Source organism: Cyprinus carpio, chromosome B22 (genome assembly GCF_018340385.1).
Source record: "Cyprinus carpio isolate SPL01 chromosome B22, ASM1834038v1, whole genome shotgun sequence".
NCBI classification, from domain to species: domain Eukaryota; kingdom Metazoa; phylum Chordata; class Actinopteri; order Cypriniformes; family Cyprinidae; genus Cyprinus; species Cyprinus carpio.
This window is the reverse complement of record NC_056618.1, coordinates 10,150,171-10,168,404: the sequence shown is the minus strand read 5'-3', so window position 1 is coordinate 10,168,404 and position 18,234 is coordinate 10,150,171. Positions and strand designations below refer to the sequence as shown.

The window sequence follows — 18,234 nt, the reverse complement described above, 5'->3', positions numbered from 1 at the left end:
TGTGCACATCAGTATTGTGTCCTTTGTCTCATGCTGAACAACAATATTTAATCTATTACTGTAAGGGTAGGTTTAAGGTTGGTGTAGGTGTAAACTTTATAAAACACAATCTAATAGGTAGAAAAAAATTATTTATTGTTGGTTCCTGTAGCTGTATCCCTTCTAGCTACAACTGCGAATATAACACATAATTTCTGTATTTGCATTACTGTAAGGGTAGGTGTAGTTTGTGGTAGGGGTAGACGTTAATACACCATAACTTTACAGGTAGCATCTTTCGTTGTCTAATTGTACTACCCACTGTTTTAATGTGAGGTAGCAAATTCTGACAGGGTAGCACAAATTGACAGAACACCGGGGCTGACTTGCTACGCCACTGGCACCTCTTATCCAATAATGGCAATAAGCTGTATGGTTTTTAAATTCTGATAAGAAACAAAGTGTCTTAGCTTTTAGAATGCTGTTAATTTTATCAAAAAATCCAGACATTAAATGCGGTGTTTTGGCACTCTTTAATGTGGCGTGACAGAACCACATGTGAACCGATCATCTCTTCCAATTTACTAAAAAGTAATGGTACAAAATAAACATGAATGAACATGTTGAAAGCTACAAGTACATCTTACTGATATGTATTACATCTCATGTAATCGCCAAACAAGTGTTTCATTTATGTAAAGGTGTCATTTAAAACAGTTACAATGTTACATTTACCTCAGGAATGTTATCTAATGTTCAGAGTTGGTTAGTAAGCGAGGTAAAACTACAACAAATACACAGAGACAAGTTTTATTTACTTAAACTATTAATAATGTATCAATGTCATCAGATATTTTTATTTTTTTTTTAAATGATGACAAAAAATGTTTTTCTTTTCTTTTTTTTTAGTGGGAGTGAAATATCCAAAAACAATCTGCAAAGTTGTTAATCAAAAAAAGTGCATGATAAATAAAGATATTGTCTCTCAAAAGAGAGAGTCGGTTCTGAATCGCCGTAACGAGTCGTTATAATTTTCGACTCTTTTTGCCTGTGTACGTCACTGGGTACACATTTGTATAATCCCCGTCTGCCCGCGAAATACGAAACAGAGTCTGACCTGCCCACAAACACTTTGCTATTAGTGTCATGTTGAGAAGACGCCGTTGTTCAAGGATACCACAGAAATACAATTCGAGCCTTTTGTTGTGTGCTTGTCATTTTAACAAGAACTGCTTCTCTAATCTGGGCTTTTATCTTCTTTCGTTGTCTTCTAATCTTCTTAATTTGGACTAACAAGCTCTCTTAACCACGACCTGTAAGTAGTACGATTGATATGTTAGGTGTACATTTTCAATTGAGTGCTCAAAATATAATTTTTTGTGCCAATATGTGATGTATACCTAGTGCAGCTTTAGGTTTCCAGGTAAAGCATGATATTACTGTCTTACTGAAGTAGTTCTAAAAATTTGCAGTGAACCTAAGAATATGTCGATTATTGTAGACTGACGTTGTTCTAATTACTTTGTTTAATAATAAAGAATGTAGTGTAGCACACAGACTTTATAATAATTGTGAAACTGCTGTTTATTGTGCTGCACTGGCAGTTACAGGGTTAATGCGGGAGAGATGAGTGATTTCGGCTGGTGCTCCTGTGATACAACTGTTCTGCGTTCTGATTAAAAGTTAAGACCAAGCGTCTTTTGTCTGTCGTTTTTCAAACATTCAGTAGACATATTTTGGTTTACAAACTATATTGTTTAATCAGTTAGTCACGTTAGCACTCGGCTAACGTATCCACTAGTGTTCACAGTTTTTAGCAGCTAAACTTTAGCTGTGGGCACGATTCGCTTGCATAAGTGTTTTTGTATTTTGTCATTATAAGAACGGATTGACTATATTGTTGTTTTATGTAAAGGTGCTTGTCAATGGTAGCGCTGGCTAACTGGCTCAAGGACTCATCTCTGTACCAATCACAACAGGTTTGGTCAGCTGACCAATCAGAGCAGAGTAGGCTTGAGGAAGGGAGGGGCTTGCTCCGAACTTGCTTGAAACGAATCATTTCCTAATCATTGGCAAATGACTCTAATATTAAATGTATATTCTGAGAAAATTACGTTTTCTGACCTTAGATGCATTTTAAAAAACCTGATGTAGGGGACTCCAATACAATATTGGGACACTTAATACCACAAAATACCATCTGACCTGCTCTTTAAGGCAAGTTTTTTATGAAAAATACCCTTGTGTGCAATTAAATGTTGTACTGTAGGCTATAAAGTGTTTTTAGTTTTGAGCATGAATATTAGGCTATAGGCTATATAACTAGTAGTTAAAGCTGCAGTCATAAGTTTTCCTTATCTTCCTTGTGTGGGTTGTGCTACGACATGGCTCCAGCGCGGATGAATCCAATGTTTTGAGGAGTATGTGTGTGTGGCAGTCTGTTACTGCACCGGTGTGGATATTTATGGCACTTCGCAATCACAGATTCTAGCCTACGTCTTGGAATATATTACCCAAATAAGAAAATGTTCACTGTATATTGTCATCTGAACGAGTAAGTACAAGTCTGGCACTTTTTTTTGACCAACTGAGGGAAAAAAAAAGCATTACAATAAATTGAGCTACCTATGGTGATTTAATCTAAAGATTTTTTAGCTCATCAAACCATGCAAATGATTATTACTTTATTCTCAAATTATTAATGTTAACAACACCAGCATTGCTTGACTATGAGTACAGTGTATTAGCGTGTAGATTTCAAATTTCTGTACAGTCTATCTAATTGTCATACCATTCAAATTTAATATTAAGAAATTATTTTAAACCCAAAAGAAACTATGCTTCCTTTTAACTGGTTGTTTTTTAAATTACAAATATTGTGTAATCCCAGGCTATCTATAATCAGAAGCACATTTATAACGGGAATATAATTTAATTTCATTCACATGTGTTTCATAAACATTTATTCCTTTCTGGATTACAATCCACCATATATATATTTTTTTTAAAATTTTTTTTTTTACATTTAATTATTCTAGCTGCTGTGTGAGAAAGGCTATAAACGATCCTCCACCTGCAGGATTCTCATATGCGATAGCCTAGTAGCCTGGACAACTTTTTTGTTTACAGACGTGACGTAATGATGCAGTGGCATGTTTGAATTTCCCGCGAAATTCTACCCGTACGACTCAAATTATAAAACATTATTATAAGCTAACCGTTGTGAAGCGGGCTAAAGTAAGGAGGTAGTTTTGAAACACTGGATGGTTATGTACTTGCTCAAATATTGATTTCGGATCTTTTTTAACCAAAAAAAAAAAAATTATGGACTTTAAATAGAAGTATAAAATGACTATAATGAGCCTTGATATAAGGTATTGATTCATAATTTGTAATATTATTAATGTACCTAATGAGAGGGTTCCTTAAATAGTTGTATGTGAACTATGTGTATGTCACCTTAATCTCTCCAGTTTACAGTGTGAATCCTTCAGTATGCCACATAAGTGATTCACTCCTGTGTTTTTTATTTGATTTACTCTCAGGTCCAGTTCTTCTAGGTGTGATGGGTTTGATTTCAGAGCTGAAGTCAGGATGAGACACTGTTTCTTTGTAATACTGCTTCCACAAAGGCTGAAGACAGAGATAAAAGAAAAATTACTCAGATTCATGTTATGTTCATGTTTGAGTTAAATGCATCATGAGTAAATGCCATACAATCACTAATACCAGACATAAAATTACATTTAAACATGGAAAAATAAAGACATGGAAAAACAATCTGGAGACGTCCTCACTTGACAAGTAAGTAAACTTATCAATGTTCCTTTTTTTTTTTTTTTTTTTAAGAAACAGACAAAAAACAAGAATAAAAGATTTTTCATATTTTTTTGTTCATGGGTGAAAGATGAAATTATGCTTTTAATATTTTGTTTTGCATGTGGGCATCCCTGAAAACCCTTTTTGTCTTATTAGTCAACCTTCCCCAGTCTTCTGGTATATGTGGCAACCACGAGATTGCTTGCAGTTACACTTTTTAACTTTATGAAGGACAATATTTTCCTAACCCGATTAAATGTACGTCACCATTTACTTCAAATTCTAAAATTTTGATCAAAACATTAAGTTAATAAGACACTTTATGGTTGTTAATATTCAAATTAAATCAGTATCAACAAACTCCATCTTTCCACTGCAGAGGAAACACAGCTGCTGCATCGAAAGTGCCATTTAGATGAATTTACTCAGACTGTTTAATGAAGATAAGAGGTTCCATAAATTAATTTACTCAAAATTGCAAATGCATAAATGATGTTATTAGAGTAATGTTTTACTTTTTTGACATAACAAATATGAAAAATGCTATGATATTTTTAAATATGAAATTAAACCAACAGTAGGTGGTGGGAAAGTCACTGTCTTAATGAGTGAATCATTGATTTCAAACCGTTTGTTCAAATGGCTGATTCATTCAATAAATGAAGTGAGTCAGACAGGCTGCACAAGCCTCAACTGACGAGACTTTGATATTGTCCATACATTATCCGTTATTAGTCACCATTTACACTGAAAGCAATAAAATGTGAATCATTTCTCGCCAAAGTTTCAGTGCTGCCCTAGTTATTGTTTGTTATTAAAATTTTGATTAGGTTACTTGTCCGGTCAGGCAAGTAAAATTCTCTTTCACTTGCCCCTTCACAAAATCCACTTGTCCTGGACAAACGGACCAAACATTAATGTCAAGCCCTGTATATATATACTTTTCATTGTGATAATTAGTGTACTGCAGTGTCTCATGGCCCTATTATAGGATTATACTTTGGAATTATAACTGAAAGAAAGATCATATGTCTTTAATGTTAATTAATTAAGTGTGAATTAATGATTTACTCATCAGAAATGACAAGTGGATCTACGTTGCATTGCATTCTTCTGGGGTAAATTAAGGCTTATTTTTCAGCTTAAATTATTACAAAAATGATTAAAAGTAGATATATCTGATGAAACTTTATGCTTTGTTGTATCAGTATGATGGGGCAAATTTTTGTATGAATACAGACTGCTTTGCATAAATGTGCAAGAAATATATGCAATCGCCATCAATATGAAGAAACTTTAATGTGACAAATTTTTAGAGCGGTACATCATGCTCTTTTCTGCAAGATGGCACTGTAAGGAGTGAAATTATTTCCTTATGAAATGAATTCTTTGTGAAGACAAACATTCAGGAACTCCCGCAATGCAAATGCAACAAGACAATGGGCTTTGATCTCCTCGTGGAGCCAAACAAACAGATAGGAAGATCTGGAAGAAAGACCATTTGCTCTTTGGTACCTTCATGATTGTAAACTTTTCATGTTTGGTATCATTTCAAAGGTCTTTGTGCGATTGGTAAATTGGTCTCAATTTCACAGTAGTCACTTGTATTATAAGAGAGATTGAAAACTTTTGTAGAAATTGTGTGTTCTGCTGTGAAGGGGGTGTGTCCCCCTTTAGGGGTCTTTGAGAATGTTTATCTCCAGCCAGGTGTAACCCTGATGTGATCACGGGAACCTAAAGAACCAAAAGGTCTTTTATGTTTTTACAAACTGATTTGAAGATTTCTTTGTTGTCTGGTTTGAGTATTTAAGGGAAGTGACACAAAACACTACTGCGCGATTCTGTAGCCAGAAAGCCCGTAGTGTGGAGTGTATTTCATACGCTCCATACTATGTATCTTCCTGAAGTCAGGTATACTATTATTTTATTCAAAAATGTAATTGTGTTAAACACATTGTGCCTACAGAGCACACTGTATAGTTGTTTGTGCTACTACATGTACACATTGGCTAGTTAAGTTTATTCTCTAAAACACCTGAGTGCTTTGCTATACATATTTAGACCATGTGTCTTAAATTAGGATAACTGTTACATGTGTGACTATGTTAAATTTGTGTGCCTCCTGCATGGATCACTTGGCCGTTCCCAATATGGCTACAGTGTCTTTGTGCAGAAGCAAAGTTGCAACACAACTACAATGTGATTTACAATTACACTATCCTTTCTAAATTGGCTTCTAATTATTTTCATTATGTAATTTGCATGATACAATTTTACCTGACTGATAATAAATTGTTATATTTGATTTATTCTGCATTATTCTTAATTCATTATTACTAGTAGATTAAAGCGAAGGTATTACCTCAAATCTGTGTTCAGGATTGTTCATACGAAAGGTTTAATAGATGGAGCATGGGGCACATCAATTGAGTCCATTTCGATTTCTGACTATCACTGTCTTAAATAAGTTGCAGTTTTCGTAAATATATAAAAACTATGCTTTTTGTTATGAGTAAGCAGAGCGTGCTGACCGACTTAAAGGTAGATATTTTACCCTGCATCCAATGGTTTGAGATCAGAACTGATGATTTTGTGGGAACAGCATTCAATTGGCCGAAATGCTACTTCTAAAGCGATACCGGGTCTGCAGTGAAGGAATAATTGAAAATGTGGGATTTTCAGAATACTCAAATATCTAAATTAATAAAACAATCGATATCTGTGATCAGCTTTTGATAGAAATATTGCCCATATTTAATGATCACGTGAAATTGGAGTCAGATTAAACACGGAGCTAGACTAAAACTAAATCCTGATAAATTCAGAAGCACAAATAAAAGACCCAAATACGCATTAAACCTTTGACCAGGGCGCTGGATTCCGCTTTTTGGGCTGGCGGGTGGATCCTTACAGCACAGACAGTAAAGACAGGATTAGTTGAAAAAGGGGCATTTTAGGGCCACCCACACACATGCAAAACACATATTAAACCATAACTATCCTTTTTTTTACACATGAAAAAAAGAGAAGAAAAATCTAGTTTAGTTTTCATTTTTTCTGTTTTTTAAAAACGGAAAAAACCAAAATCAACTTGTTTCTCATTTCTAAAGCATCAAAAGCATTGTGATGATCTGTGCACATTGCGTTCCTTGTTTTTTTATTATTATTATTATTATTATTATTATTATTATTATTATTATTATTATTCATAAAAGCATTAACATTTTTTCAAAAAACAAAAAAAAAAATAAGAATTTGCCTTGATTTTTCATTTTTACATCCAGGGGTAGGAAAATTGATAAATAACTTGAATATTCGATTTCCACATGTGGGCAGGAATGAAACACCCCTTTCCACTGATTGGTCTAGCAAAGTTCAAATGATGTCGTTATCAAGTCTCCTTCAGTTCTGCGCTACAGCATAACAGTTCTACGCTGCTATAGTTAAAGCTTTTATTGCAACTACATTTCACCTTTCTCTCATCAAACAACCAGGCTAACAAATGGCTTAACACAAACCGTACTGGGGCAGCGCCTAGACAAGGCTTACTTCTGTTTAGGCTAGATTCTCTATGGGAAATATTGAGTGTATGTTTCAGAAATATGAATGTACCTCCCATTTGCACCAACATTACCCCACAGTCTACTTCTTTAGAGCACTGTATATTTTATTTATCTGTCCATTTATCAAAATCTGTGCGGCAAAGCTGCATGATGCACTAGATAGCGCAGAGCGAATGCATTTTACATTATAGTGAAGCACAGACCAGTATCGATTTTAGTGTAAATACGCAGCAGTCATAGCTTTTATTTTAGACAGTTATTTAATTAATAATGGATTTAGACACTGTTGCTTTATTTGAGTTCAAGCACAGGGTCACACTGTGGAGTCTTTGAATAAACCATATAAATAAATGCTTCAGTGACCCATTTGGTTTGCTCCTGAACGAATCAGCATTTTGAAAGAATCGGTTGAATCGATGACTCAATGACTCATCAGCAACACAACTGTATTGATGTGCCACTGCACTGGTGGTGGTGTAACTGTCATAATTCAAGTATTCCTATCGTTTTATTTTGTCATTCATTTCATATTTCTGTATTCAAAATGCTTTTGTATTTTAAAAATTTAATTTCATTATATTATGCAATTTTAACTGCTGTGCAAATGCATTTACTGCCCTCTGAGCAGCATAAACTGTGTAAATACATCTAAAATCAACTTAAGATGCAGTTTCTGTGCCAAACTGCAAAGACGGCTTTGGTTGATACTGATTTAATTGGTAACACCTATATGCTATATTTTCCTAATATTGACTAAATTTAGGAATTTAGCATTAAAGATTACAGACATATTTAATAAAGTTAGAAAAAAAAATCCCTTTTCTATAAAAATAAATAAAATACATTTTAGGAACCTCATCTTCACTTTTTGTGTATATAGCATATAGGTGTTTGTGTCAATGTTACTTCATATAATGATATGTTGTCCTAGTTGAGGTTATTTTGTAGAGTAGGTAAGGCCCAAACACTCAAAACCCAGACCACAGCCACCTAAGACATAACTTGGTAGTTGTTTTATTTGTTTTATTTGCCTTTTTAATATGTGGTATTGCAAATTGGCATCTCAACTTATTCACTTATTCAATAAACATTGATGTCAAACTCTCATGGCAATAAATTTGATCACTGAATCAACAACACTGAAACAACCAATTTGAAGAACGAATAGCTTGATTTCTATACATGTGTAACATGCCAGTCGTTTAATAACATATGATGCATTTGTATAATCGTCTCTATTAAAAAAACTCAAAATAATCAAACACAAAAGACTGCTGTGTATTCACAGTAAAATCTACACTACCGTTCAAAAGTTTGGGGATCAGTAAGACTTGTAAAGTTGTTTTTTAAAGAAGTCTCTTCTGCTCATCAAGGCTGCATTTATTTGATCAAAAATGCAAAAAAAAAAAAACTGTATTCTTGCAAAATGTTATTAGAATATAAAATAATTGTTTCTATTTAAATATCCTTTTAAAATATAATTTATATCTGTGATGCAAAGCTGAATTTCCAGCATCATGACTCCAGTATAAAGTGTAACACGTTCCTTCAGGAATCATTCTAATATGCTGATTTATTATTAGAATTATCAATGTTGGCAACAGTCCAATATTTTTTTGGAAGCTGTGTGGAAGCTTTTTTTCAGGATTCTTTGATGAATAAAAAGTTAAAAAGAACAGCATTTATTTTAAAATATAAATCTTTTTAAGAGAATATACCTACAGTTCAAATGTTTGGGGTCGGTAAAATTTCTATTTTCTTTTTTGAAAGAAATTAAAACTTTTATTCAGCAAGCATGTGTTAAATTGTTAAAAAGTGATAGCAAAGATTTACATTTTTAGAAATTTTTTATATTTTGAATAAATGCTGTTCTTTTTAACTTTTTATTCATCAAAGAATCCTGTAAAAAAAAGTATCACAGCTTCCAAAAACAATATTTGTCAGCACAACTGTTGATAATTCTAATAATAAATCAGCATATTAGAATGATTTCTGAAGGATCATGTGACACTTTATACTGGAGTAATGATGCTGAAAATTCAGTTTTGCATCACAGAAATAAATTATATTTTAAAGCATATTGAAATAGAAACGATTATTTTATATTGTAATAACATTTTGCAAGATTACTTTTTTTTCTGTATTTTTGATCAAATAAATGCAGCCTTGATGAGCAGAAGAGACTTCTTTAAAAAACCATTACAAAGTCTTACTGATCCCAAACTTTTGAACAGTTTATACTATTCTGCGCTTCACTATAATGTAAATGCAGTCATTCTGTGCTGTCCAGTGCTAAATAAAATGTGCAGCACTCCAAAGAAGTAGACTGTGGGGGTAATGTGGGTGCAGATGCGAGGTACATTCATATTTCTGGAACATACATCTAATATTTGCCATAGAGAATCTATGCCTAGACAGAAAGTAAGCCTTGTCTAGGAGCTGCCCAAAGTACGGTTTGTGTTTATCCATTTTGTTAGTCTGGTTGTTTGATGAGAGAGAAAGATTAAATGTAATTGCAATAAAAATTTTTAACTATAGCAGCAGAGGACTGTTATTTCTGTAGTGCAGAATTGAAGTAGACATGATGACGACATCATTTGAACTTTGCTTGACCAATAAACGGAAAGGTGCGTTACATTCGAACACATGTGGAAATCGAATATTCAAGCTATTTATCCATGTTCTACCCCTGGGTGTAAAGACAAAAAAATTTAGCTGGATTTTTCGTACTTTTGTTCATGGGTAAAAAATGAGATTATGCTTTAATATTTGTTTTGAATGTGTGGGCGGCGCTGAAACGCCCCTTTTATCCCTTATGTACTGAACCGCACCGATACACAGCAACTGCGAGCACAGTTCATTTTCAAAATGAGAAAAGCGGCAGGCAAGCAGAGTTAATTAATTAATTCTGTGGATTCTTTGTTAGCGGCGTTTACAAGATTATATATATATATATATATATATATATATATATATATATATATATATATATACATATATATATATATACATACATATATATAATATATATATATATATATATATATATATATATATATATATATATATAGATATATATATATAATTTTTTTTCGGTCTGCTGCATAAAACAAAACAAGAAATGACTTTATTCAATGGCATTTGAATTTTACTGTATGATTTGTGATCTACAACGACATGGAATAGGCCTATGATAGCCTACTGATTTTTAGCTTACTCAAAAAAAAAAAAAAGGTCTTTGAAAAAAAGGTTCTTTGAGGTTCTTTATAGAACCCTAGGGTTCTTTACTCAACCTCAACTATATAAGGAGAAAGAACCTTTTTTGGCACAAAAGGGTTCTTTGGGCTAAACCATGTTTTATGTAGATTTTTACACATTAGGCTATTTAAAAATATTACATTATTAAATTATATTTGTGATTTTTATTTAAATTTTACTTTGACACACCTTTATTCTGAAGAAAATAAACTTAAATGTACCTCTGCACTGTCAAGTTTAATAGAAAATAATTGCCATGTGATCCTGTACACTGAAAAAAAGGCCTAACATCTTAATTAACTGGTTTACTTAAGTCTACTATCACTGAATCAACCTATTAATTTTATACCAACAAACTGATCAGGTAGAAATATATGTGTACTAGCAATCTGGACAGTTTTATCCATTTATTAATAGGTAGGCCTACACACTATAGTCTGCTATTTAATCAGCACACTAACATGATTGCAAGTTAGTTATCATCATGTCATGTAAGAAGCCATACAGCTCTTTTATTGACGAATTATTGAATTTCCGAGGATGATGACAGTGAACAGTGTGTGGGTGTGACCACATTACAGATAATGAGTTCAGACGGGAAACACTGCACCACTCGTGGTTTCATATGAATTACATAAACATAAAATTATTATTTTTTCTATATAAATTGTTTCTTTTATAAGTAGACATTTTGAGCTATCTATAGACATAAGTATTTAAGCTATCATAAATACATAAGTATTTTAATACATAATACAAATGATAATGTGTTTTACTTATGTAAATAAATACATAAGTAAAATGAGAATGTGAAAAGTTTGTCATCAAATAGTATATTAATGTTGTGCATCTTTTTCTTCCACACGTTTTCCTTCCACTCAACTTTCTGTTAAACATGCTTAGATACAGCACTCTGTGAACAGCCAGCTTCTGTTGGCAATGAATGTTTTGTGGGCTTACCCTCTTTGTGAAGGGTGTCAATGGACTGTCTTCTGGACAACTGTCAGATCAGCAGTCTTCCCCATGATTGGTACCCTTAGCCTAGTGAACCAAACTGAGAGACCATTTAAAAAGGCTCAGGAAACCTTTGCAGAGGTGTTTTTGAGTTGATTAGATGATTGGCATGTCCACCATATTCTAATTTGAACTACTTCAAATTAGACTAAGACATAAGACTTAAACTACTTCAGTCTGTGTGCATTGAATTTATTTAATACATGAGTTTCACAATTTGAGTTGAATTACTGAAATAAATGAACTTTTTTACACGACATTCTAATTTATTGAGATGCACCTGTATATATATATATATATATATATATATATATATATATATATATATATATATATATATATATATATAAATGTATGTTTTTTTTTTTTTTTTTCTTGTAAGAGCCGCTAGCAAAGAATCTGCAGGATTAATAAACTCGGCTCACCTGCCGCTTCTCTCCTGGTGAAAATTAACTGTGCTCGCAGTTGCCACAATCGGTGTGGTACGGAAGGGATGAAAGGGGCGCTTTTCAGCGCCGCCCCCGCACATTCAAAACAAATATTAAAGCCTAATCTCATTTTTAACCCATGAACAAAAGTATGAAAAATCCAGCTAAATTTTCATTTTTCCGTTTCTTAAACAAAATGAAAAAATGAAGTTTTAAATGCTTCAAAGTTTCTACTGCTAAACATAACTTATTAGCTAATAATATTTCTGAATTCTTCTTCAGATGGAGAAATAGAAGAAGGTGCAGTGCAATAATGATGTAACTTGAAAATTAAATAAACATTAATTCTTAAAATAAATAAAATTTTTGTATTTAATTGTTTGTACAGTATAATGTTACTAACTCTAGTTTCACCAGCTTGCATTGTGGGTTCATCAGTAGATCACTGAGATTTTTTTACTCCAGAGTCTCCTAGTTTATTTCCACTCAGGTCCAGTTCTCTCAGGTGTGGTTTGGGTTTGATTTCAGAGCTGAAGTCAGAGTAGAACAACCTTCATCGGTCATATCACAGTATCTTAATCTACATTTAGAGAACAATAGCAGAAAATAAGACAGAAGAAAAGAAAAATTACATATTTAGTATAAATTGTTTTAGTTTAAACTGTTAAAAGTGATTTCAAGCATTTTGATGCTTGTTTGTGAATATTCTTAACCTCAATCTCTCCAGTTTTACAATGTGAATCCTTCAGTATGTCACATAAGTGAATCACTCCTGTGTTTTTTATTTTATTCCAGCTGAGGTCCAGTTCTCTCCGGTGTGATGGGTTTGATTTCAGAGGCTGAAGTCAGGATGAGACACTGTTTCTCTGTAATACTGCAATAGAACAGCCTGAAGACAGAAAGAGAAAGAACAATGACCAGATTTAAAATAATCCTCCTTTTAAAGAGCTATAGTAGGTATATAGTCTGTCACAGTCTATACCATTGTTCAAATAATCTGCTTTTAACTGAGTCACTATAGCTTTAAACTTTGTTTTATCTTTCATGTTTTAAACTTTTTAATTTCTTCTTCTGTTTATTGTAGCAGATGTATCATATGATATTTTTGCAGAATGTACACAATCAGTTAATTATAAACATTTAAAGTGCAACTATTTACTAGTTAGACACCTAATTGTAATTGTAACCAATGGCAAAAGCTAGAAGACACAATGATATGATATATAAAATGTAACTTGGGTCCAGTTGTCTTAAACTAAACAGTGAACTTTAATCACATTGTAACTGCTGTAAATGTTACTCACTTTAGTTTTTCCAGTTTGAATTGTGGGTTCATCAGTAGATCGCTGAGGTTTTTCACTCCAGATTTTCCTAGTTCATTCCCGCTTAGGTCTAGCACTTTCAGGTGTGATGGGTTTTGATTTCAGAGCTGAAGTCATAGCAGCACAACCTTTTATCTGTCATATAACAGTATGTTAACCTATATTGGCAGAAAGAGATAGAGCAGGCAATAAAACAGACAGGGGAAGAGAGATCCTTATTTATATTTCGGCATATAACAAAATACTTTTTTTGAACAAATAATTTGAACTCAGACTCTTTGTGAGATAGTGAGTATAACTGTTTATAAGTGTTAAAGTGTATACATGTAAGCCTGTTGTTTTAGTTTTAAACTGTTGAATTGATTTTAAGCATTTTGATTGTGTATATATGAATGTTACTGACCTCAATCTCTCCAGTTTACAGTGTGAATCCTTCAGTACGTCACATAAATGATTCCCCCCTGTGTTTATTTCATTCTTGCTCAGGTCCAGCTCTCTGAGGTGTAATGAGTTTGATTTCAGAGCTGAAGTCAGTATGAGACACTGTTTCTCTCTGTAATACTGCATTCAAAAAAGACTGAAGATAGAAAGAAAAAAAGACAATGACTTTGAACTAACCCTAACCTTAATTGCGGGAAAGTTATGGCATTTGGCAAAACCGATAGAGGACAGTCTCAGCATTAACCATAGCAAGTTTGGAGCCTCTAACTCAAACTCTCTAGCCCACCAACAGCTAGTTATGCCAATAACTTTTGAAACATAAAAAAAGTCAAACACATATATTTTTATAAGATTTTTTTTCTCACAATTTTGAAAGTATTATTAAAAAAAAAAAAAATTTTTTTTTTTTTTTTACTTGTCCTAGACTTTATCAGTTTATCTGATATTAGCCAAAATTGGCTCAGATCATCTTCAGAACATGCTGACAAAAAGTTATGGATTTCATGTTGATTAGTCAAACTGTTCTTGAAAAATGCACAAATAAATTTGATGAAGTGCATGTCAAAATAGGTGTGACATGGCTATATCTCTGCAATGCTTTAGGGCCGGGACACACCAAGCCGATGTTGGCCCATCAGTGAGCATCTGTCGGGCTATTTTGTTTGGTCTGTTCCATACGTCGGCGGCAGAGTGCCTGATTTAACATGTTGAATTGGCATCGGGCCATTCTGATTGGATGTTTAGCTTAGGAAACGAGCCAGTGCCCGAGAATTAAAGAAAAAAGTGATGAAAAGAGAAAGTAAATGAAGGCGAAACAAACAGAAGACTGTTCTAATGTTATGTGATCTTGACCAAGCATTCCAATATGCAAATATTTTCATATCAACATGGGCCACTTAAAATTAAGAAAGTTGATAACATAACATGATATTCAAAATGGTAAGGAGCGCTGCTTTGTATATGTTTTGTATATCTGCCTATCTTGTTATATCCTTGTTGCGGTTTCTACTTTAGAACGACGAATATATACTACTGATAGCTGCTGATATAGACAGCTAATTCCTCTCACGCAGGCACAAAACAGATGTGTTAGTTTTGCAGTCAGTTGTAGTCGGTGTTGTTTGTTCAAGGGCAGCTTTTTGGTCCAGACGCTGCCAACGCAAGATGACAACACCGTCGGATTTCGTCGCTGCTAGTTCTTTGAAGTCAGCTTGGTGTGTCCTGGCCTTAAGTGAATTCAAACCAAACTTGGTGTATGTTATATATAACATGACCTGAGGGCATCTGTACAGTTTTGCACAGTGCAACCTAGTGGTCAGCAGATATGAAAAAAAAAATGGCTATTTTTGCTTAAAACCTCTGAATGGTTTGGCCAAAAATCACAGTACTGGTCTTTTTACTCAGCTGAAAAATATCCAGTTTTCCCATGTCAGCTATTTTTATATACAGCCATATATTATGAATGCATTGGTGTATCATCACAAAACTTGGTATGTCTTTGGCACTGTGATCTGAAAGTACTCAAAATGTAATAAAATAAAATAAAATAAATTAAAATAAAATAAAATAATGGAATTTCATGAGGATTCATGGATTCATGATGAGGATAACTTTTGTCATGATAATAGTCTTGATAGATTCCTTGAGTCATGCAAAGAACACTGATACCAATTATGTCATAATCTGGCTAATTTCTTGTCCGCCATTTTGATTTTCTTTGAAAACCAATTTTTTTTCCAACTCTTCCTAGACTGTTGGTGCAATTTTCTATTCGGACGGGACTAGTTTTCTAAACTACATTTGAGTTTCGATTCTTATCACCTGATGTCTGCGATTATCATGGACCAATTTGGACGGGACTAACATCCTCATGTTTATTGCAGAGGTGAGGGTCTGTTTTATACATCTGGGCATTGCAGAGATCAGAGATGTGTACATTGGGTATAGTCATTCTAAATGATTACCATAGTATAACCACAGTTTTACTAAAAATACCATGGTGAAGCTATGTGGCTAGTATGTGTGGTTACATTAATTTTAACTGATTTTAAAGTAGCCAGTCTTAACAGTTTACGTCATCTGACTCTTGATTTTATTATTGTTATTTTTTTATTTCTTTGCAGGGAGGCAAACATATCAAACATGCGTGCGTTTAAGAGCTTGTAGAGTACTTCACGTTGGCCAAAACTAGGCCAAAAACACACAAGCAAATGCGTTTTGAATTTTTTTTTGAGAGGTACTATATAGCAGTCATTTTAGTTTCCAATAGTCTGTTTTGCAAAGATTTCACACCTGAAGTCAGGATGAGACGTTTCTCTGTAATACTGCATCTACAAAGACTGAAGACACTCAGAAATTTTAGATCTATGATGATAATATAATTAAAGAGCCTGTCATATAGTCTATAGTTCATACAATCTGCTTTTAATCGTGTCACTACTTCTGTGTGCTGGAAACTTTTGTTTCTTCTTTCTTTTTTTTTCAAACTTTTTGCTATTTTTCGCTTTTGTTTTTTGTAACAGATGAAAATGTCATGATATTTCTGCAGAACAACATGTACACAATCAGTACATTGCTTTATATAATTGAAATGCAATTATTTACTAGTTAGACACCCTGCTTTTTATTGTGACCAATAACAAAAAGGCCAAAAAAATGCAATGCTACAGTATAAGCAACATAACCTGAGTCCAGTTAACATTAATCACACTGTAACTGCTGTACAGTATAAAGATACTAACTTTAGTTTCTCCAGCTTGCATTGTGGGTTCATCAGTAGATCACTGATGTTTTTCGCTCCAGAGTCTCCTAGTTTATTTCTGCTAAGTTTCAGTTCTCTAAGGTGTGATGGGTTTGATTTCAGAGCTGAAGTCAGAGCAGAACAACCTTCATCTGTCATATAACAGTATTCTAACCTACAATGGGAGAAACGAATTTTATTTTCATTTATTCTCTTTCATTCAAATATTGAAAACACATTTTCTTTTTTATATGTTAAGTTTCCTCACCTCAGTCTCTCCAATTTAAAGTGTGAATCCTCCAGCAAGTCACATAAGTGATTCACTCCTGTGTTTTTTATTTGATTCCCACTCAGGTCCAGCTCTTTCAGGTGTGATGGGTTTGATTTCAGTGCTGAAGTCAGGATGAGAAACTGTTTCTCTGTAACTCTGCATCCACACAGACTGAAGACAGAAAGAGAAACGAACAATGACTCAGATCTATGATGTGAGTCACACATTTGCCTTCCAAAATTAGGTTACTTGCTGGGGCACATTAAATAGGCCCAACAAAAATTCCTAAAATTTTGGACTCTGTAACCAGAAAACCCTTGTGCAGTGTTATGCGATTCATCTGAGTCCTGCATTCAGAACACACACACAGACACACACACACACACAGCTGTGTGCCAATCTGCTGTCAGGTATGCGTCTCTTACACAAAGATTCATATTTGAGCAATTGATGTTACATATTTTTTCATTTTGACTTTTTATTGTTAAATTAGGTAAGTGGCATGATGCATTTTTATCTGATCAATAAAACATTATATTGACTGATTATGACTAGCAGAATAAGTGGAGTCTGGTGTATGTGTTCAGGATAGTTCAAACTGGAAGCTCAGGAATATGATTGGATATTGTTTAAAATAAATATCATTAGAGGGTCTCTTTTCTGTCCCTAGAAGAGGAGAATCACCAGTGCTGGACTGGGGCTAAAATTCAGCCCACCTAGCCCACGTTTCCTGATTGATGTTTTGCTGGAGTAAGTCCTTTAATTTGGAATGAATAGATGGATGGATGAAGAATGGAAAAAATAATAGATATTATAAATATACGGCAAATGTATTTATAAGTATTAATATTGCACTATATTGCAAACTCCTTATTAAAACAGTTTTATTCTTTTCTATAACAACAACGATACAGATATTAAACTATGTCATTTGTAATCTATAAAGGTGACTTGTTTGCCTTTATTTGTCCAATATCTAATATAAGGCTAATAATAGTAACATTAACAATTATAGTTGCAAGCAGTGATGATGGGACCAATCCCCGGCACCATTGCCACCTGAGTGGCTTAAAAAGAAAACAGTGCACAGTAGGCACATGCACTGAACCCTAAGAGTGTTTTTTACTCTTCTAGAACATGAAGAGTGTGAAACAGATACACACCAAACCATAAGGATATATAAAACTTTTAATGATCAATAATTGTTACAATTATTTTAATGGTTAAACATTTGTGCAACAGTTATATAAAACAACAAATTGCCAGTACAGTATGTATCAACTGATTCTGATCCATAGTTCATCTTTCTGAAAATTAAGGTGTGTTCTGATTGGCCAGCTGTCCGTTGTGTTGTGATTGGCCAAAGACCTCAAGCGTGTGACGAAATGTTACGCCCCTC

At 33.5% G+C, this 18,234-nt stretch overlaps 1 long non-coding RNA gene across 1 annotated transcript; it reads right to left on the bottom strand.

The window, feature by feature from the left end:
- Window positions 1-3,077: 3,077 nt before the first annotated feature.
- Window positions 3,078-13,954, bottom strand: LOC122141714. Its single transcript, XR_006158026.1, has 5 exons — window positions 13,787-13,954; window positions 13,366-13,541; window positions 12,775-12,950; window positions 12,465-12,641; window positions 3,078-3,612 (listed from the first exon to the last, which is right to left on the bottom strand). It is a non-coding gene; the product is annotated as an uncharacterized LOC122141714 (long non-coding RNA).
- Window positions 13,955-18,234: the final 4,280 nt, after the last annotated feature.